Raw genomic sequence first — 6,000 nt, 5'->3', positions numbered from 1 at the left:
GTCTTCACCGACCTCCAACCAGCAGAGCGGGCCGGCTGACCGGTCATTGAGGGGGTCACTGCAGCACCAGGTCAGCCGGCGGATGTTTGCAGACGACGCCAGAGATAGAGAACTGAAGTCCAATGCAGACGGACTCTAGTTTGTCTGAACCCGGTGAACCCCGTCTCCGGATAGCCCTATCGTGCAGACGAACGCACTGTATCCGCACACTGTATCCGCACTCCCTCGAATCGGGGGTCCAAAGTGAGTAACCTCGAAATCCGATTGCTGTTGGTGTTCGTCTGCACGCTATCCGCATACCTAATCGGATTGCCCCACGTGATCGCATCATTAGACCAGCCAGAACAACGGACACAACCGGCATTATTTAATAACTGAATGGGTTGCCATGGCGCAGTGAGTTTGGCAGCCAGTTATAACAGCTCTCCAGTTTAAAAAAAAAAATTCTTCCTATTACCTTGCTCCTTTTCCACGTGACTTTCCCTAACGGGATTAATACAAATGTATCTATCTATCTGTTGTTAGGAAAGGGATGACATTAACAAGCCACACTTTAATCTTTCACTGTTTAATCTATTTGCATCAGACCATTTTTCAAAAACCAGTTTTTAAAAGTGTCGGCAATAGCCTATATGAGCAAATCTGACGTGAATAGATTTTGTATTATAGACGGAAGTTTCAAAACAGATGAATGCTACGTTAGCTTTAGTCCTGTCAGACAACGATAGCGATAGCTACTAGCTAGCGTTAACGTTACTTCAGAGGTAGCCTACAGTACGTGAAGGACAAAGCCCTCAACAATACCCTACATTTGTTGTTAGTAATAAAACCATGAAATTGGAAGCAATTGTAAACCATGAAACATCCAGGATCCACAGCACTTGCATTGTGGTCTCTCGTGCTCAAGCTCAGCATCTCCATAAAGCACAGGCATTTAAACAACTCAGACATGTCATGTTGCACTGTTCTAAACTCTTTATTATCAATAACAAATACAATTATTTTTCGCTTAACCTACAGTCTGCTCTTACCACTGATTTTATAAACCACCATAATGTGTTACTGTGCAGATCAAATGTAGGCTATGCGGCTAAGCTAAACGTTGCTAGTTGGAGCTCAACTACTGTCATATGTTACTTTGATCATAGACATATATATGTCTATGACTTTGATAGCATGCTCCTGTCTTCTTCTCCGTTTTCTTCAGTTGTCTGTAGCACCAAAGCGCCACCAACAGGCGTGGGGGATGTACTACAGCTGAGTCAATCGGATTCGCTGGGTTCATGTGCACGCGATTTAAAAAGTTGATATGTGTGAAAAATGAACCCGGGTTCAGGCAAACTAGGCTTCGTCTGCATGGGGTCTGAGAAATAGAGCCTGGGTACCTGTGCTGCTGATCACCTGTGCTGCTGATCTTCGCCTGTATGTCCAGCATAGACACACTACATTGCACACTGCACATTGCACATCCAATTTTGCACTCCTGCCCTGCTTTTTGTATGGTAGTACTTATTGTGTTTGTGTAGTACTTATTCTGTTAGTATGTTTTATGTTCACTGTATGCACCTATACACCAGAACAAATTCCAGGTAGGTGTAAACATACTTGGCAATAAATACTATTCTGATTCTGATTTTGATTCTGATCTGATTCTGATTCGAATAGCTACCCCACCTGTGCTGCTGATCTTTGCCTGTATGTCCAACATAGCTACCCCAACTTTGCTGACATATAGCAGGGAGAGCTCGTGCTCAACTAAATGCTTGGGTAGTTGGGGACAACTAACCCGCTGGGTGGGGGCTGTGTAACATGCAAGGGGTATTTCGTCCATTTGTAATGCTGTGATTGCTGTGTGTTAGTTAGCATTATCTGTGCACCGTCAGCGTCTTCGGTATATCAAAGCTAGACCTGCCTCCCATTTCTCTCAGCATGTAAGTGTAACTTTTATCTAACTTTTGGGGCAATGATGCAAAGGTAAACATCCATCCTTGTTAAACACTTACCTCCCCAAATGCAATCACATTGTCCATCCCGCACTGGGTCCGAGTCTGTTAGCCTGTGTCTTCAAGCATGGGCGTCAGACACACTAGAAAGAAGGCTAAAATCAATTCAATCAAATCAATTGTCGTAGTGTCTCTACTACCCATTCTATGACACCAGGTGAGAATTAAATGCTTACCCAACCCCTTTGCTAAAGGCTGGGCTAGCAAGGCTTACCCAACCCCTGTGCTAAAGGCTGGGCTAGCAAGGCTTGACCGCCTCCCTGTGCTAAAGGCTGGGTTTAGCGAGGCTTACCCAACCCCTGTGCTAAAGGCTGGGCTAGCAAGGCTTACCCAACCCCTGTGCTAAAGGCTGGGTTTAGCGAGGCTTACTAGCGAGGGGTATTTCGTCTGGGCTTGGCCGCCTCCCGGGCCCACTGGGTCATGTCACCCTTGCCTCGGCCTGATTGGACCCATCATCAGATCCAGTGACACATGACTGGAGGGGTTGAGATGGAGCTTTTGCAGCCTGTGCACCACCTCCCACCTAAACATCAATCAATGAACGAATGTAAGTATTACAGAAGCATAATTACAATTACGAATTGCTTACATTAATACATTAATAATGTTGTACATCCAGTATCTGATCATTTGCATTATTGAATTCGAAGGAAAAACATTTGTATAACCTATTGTACACCTTTTATAGCCTATTGTAAACTCTATACTATTGTTTGCTGTAGGTAACATCTAGAAATTACAAATGCACAATCAGTGAATTAAGAGCTGTAGCATGGAAACAGCTTTAAACTGCGGGTCCCATTAGATATACCCATGGAAACAGCTTTAAACTGCGGGTCCCATGAGATATAACCATAGCCGTAGAACACACTGCTGCATGGTGACATCATCACATCCTCAACCACTGGACCCCAAAGGCACTGCTGGGGATGGTAAGGGGAGAGGGGGAGAGAGAGAGAGAGAGAGAGAGAGAGAGAGAGAGTAAATTAGGAAGAGAGGGGGTATCAGAGAGAGCGAGAGAGAGAAAATGAGGAAGAGAGGGAGTGGGAAAGAGAGAGGGGAGAGAAAGAGAGAGAGAGAGAGAGAAGGAGAGAGAGAGGGGAGGGAGAGAGAGGAGGAGAGTGGGAGAGAGAGAGAGAGAGAGGAGAGAGAGAGAGGAGGGAGTGAATGAGGGGAGGGAGCAGAGACAGAGAGAGTGAGAGCGAGAAAGAGAGAGAGGGAGAGAGACAGAGAGAGAGAGAGAGAGAGGGAGGGAGCGGAGGCATAGAGAGTGGGAGAGGCAAAGAGAGTGAAGGAGAGCTAGAGAAGACAGTGAGAGAGTTAGCGAGAGTTAGCGAGAGTTAGCGAGAGAGCGAGAGCGTCTTTTGACAACTGGCGCCAGGAAGGTGATTAAGTGCCTCAATCCTCTGTGCTGTCGCACACTTTACAGTGCAGCACGACCGACAACAACAAACACCCCATCCCCCCACACACACACAAACACACAAACACACACACACACACACACACACACTCCCCCTGCCCCTTTTGAGCAGAGAGTCATTAAGTATCATTAGGCCCGCGGGCCCAGCAGTACTGTGGGACGGCGTCTGGACAGAGGGTAGATTAGCCAACCTGCAGCTGCAGCTAGTAGCCTGGTGCCTGAAGGATGATCCGTCACTCACAGGTCACCTCAGGGTGGGGGGTGGGGATAGAATGGATTGTTATCTTTCAGGATTTTTGTTTCGCTCTATTTCACAAATCACTTCAATAACCAGGGGTCTGCCAACACCACACCAACACAATTTAAATGATGTATTATATATATATATATATATATATATATATATATATATCTCGTTCCCCTCCCTAATGGTTAAATTCAATTCAATTCCTTAAATTAATGTTGACTGAAATACTTGACATCACTCAATGTTTCAGAATGATAAGGGAAAACTGACTTTGAAAAAGTTACAAATTGAACTTGCCAGCTAGATTGGCTCAGTTTCTGTTTGTCACATTCAGTAAACCTGCACACAGCTCAGTAATCCAGCACACTGACGGCCTTTTGTCAAATACAGTAACTAATATTCACTTTCCTGTATGGGGACATTGCTTGGTGTGTGATATTGAATAACAGCCTTTCTTTTCACTCATGTCTTGGCCTGCATAGTTTAGTGTGTCTGTGTGTGTGTCTGTGCCTTTGCATGTATGTGTGTTTGTGTGTGTGGGTCGGGGTGTGTGTGATCTAGGAGAGGCTTGCCTACTCGTATGGTGGCTGTATTGAGGCACGCCTGGAATGACAGATGAAAGACACTGAAAGCTCTCAAAGATAAACATCACCTCCCCTATAGACTCACACAACAACCACAAAACAACCAGCTCAGCGATGAAGTAAACAACACCTCTATTAAACACTATCCAATCAACAACACAACAACCACCAGCAGCGTTGAGATAAACAACACATCTATTAAACACTATCCAATCAACAACACAACAACCAGCTCAGCGATGAGGTAAACAACACCTCTATTAAACACTACCCAATCAACAACCAGCTCAGCGATGAGGTAAACAACACCTCTATTAACCACTACCCAATCAACAACCAGCTCAGCGATGAGGTAAAAAACACCTCTATTAACCAATATCTAATAAACAACACAACAACCAGCTCAGTGATGAGGTAAACAGCACATTCACAATACACTGACTCATCAACTCCACCACATCCAGCAGTAGTGGTGAGAAAAACATAAACAAATCTAAAGTAAAATCTACAACGACCCACACAAAGGAAGCAGTGTTTAGATCAAAAATTCCCGGTGCATTGCCCAATCAACCAAACAAGCGATGACATTAACAACTCATCCACTATTCGATGTCCAATGAGGTTAGCTGCAAAACACCCTACTGACTGCACATGGGGAAACAAAAATGAAAATAAGAGAGAAAAATAGAAAGGTGGGAGGAGGAGGAAGAGTCAGAGATACTGGTGTGTTGAGTGAGTGTGTGTGTGTGTGTGTGTGTGTGTGTGTGTGTGTGTGTGTGTGTCTGTCTGTGTGTGTGTGTGTGTGTGTGTATGAGTCAGAGATACTGGTGTGTTGAGTGTGTGTGTGTGTGTGTGTGTGTGTCTGTGTGTGTATGTGTCAGAGATACTGGTGTGTTGAGTGTGTGTGTGTGTGTGTGTGTGTGTGTGTGTGTGTGTTTGTGTGTATGTATGTGTCAGAGATACTGGTGTGTTGAGTGTTCTGCCTTACAGTCTGCAAATATGTGAGATAAAGAGACAGGAAGAGATAGAGAGGTAGATACAGAGAGGCAAAGGGAGGGGTTGAGAGAGAAAGAGAGAAAGGGGTGTTTTGTGTTTTCCTCAAAGTCTGCAAATATGTGTGTGTGTGTGTGTGTGTGTGTGTTTGTGAACGGGTGTGTGTGTGTGTGTGTGTGTGTGTGTTTGTGCACGCGTGTGTGTGAGAAAGAGAGAGAGGTGAGGATATCTGCAGCACTGGGCTTGGTCTCTCCACCCCTAAGCCCGCCCACATGGTGGAGTGACATAGTGACTCTGGGACGTTGTCCTGATCTGACCCTCCACACGCACGCATGCACACACACACACACACACACACGCACACACACACGGTGACATGGCTGGGCAAACAAGCAACAGGTGGCAGTGCTGAAGGGGGTGGAAGCGATACAAGAGAAGGAGAGAAGAGAAAAGAAGAGAAGAAGAGGAGAGAAGAGAAGAGAAGAGAAGGAGAGGCGAGGAGAGAAGAAAAGAAAAGGAACACAGAGAAGAGAAGAGGAGGAGAGGGAAGAGGAGGAGAGGGAAGGAGAGGAGAGGGAAGGAGAGGAGAGCAGAGAAGAGAAGGAGGAGAGAAGGAGGAGGACGGGGGGTAGTTGGGCTACTGTCCCATGCTTTATAAAGACCAAAGTACAGTATACAGCCGAACACACACAAACACGCACAACACACACACACACACACACACACACACATTCAAACACATACTTTCAA

This window comes from Clupea harengus, chromosome 5 (genome assembly GCF_900700415.2).
Source record: "Clupea harengus chromosome 5, Ch_v2.0.2, whole genome shotgun sequence".
NCBI lineage: Eukaryota > Metazoa > Chordata > Actinopteri > Clupeiformes > Clupeidae > Clupea > Clupea harengus.
The sequence above is the reverse complement of the archived record's forward strand: the minus strand, read 5'-3'. Positions refer to the sequence as shown.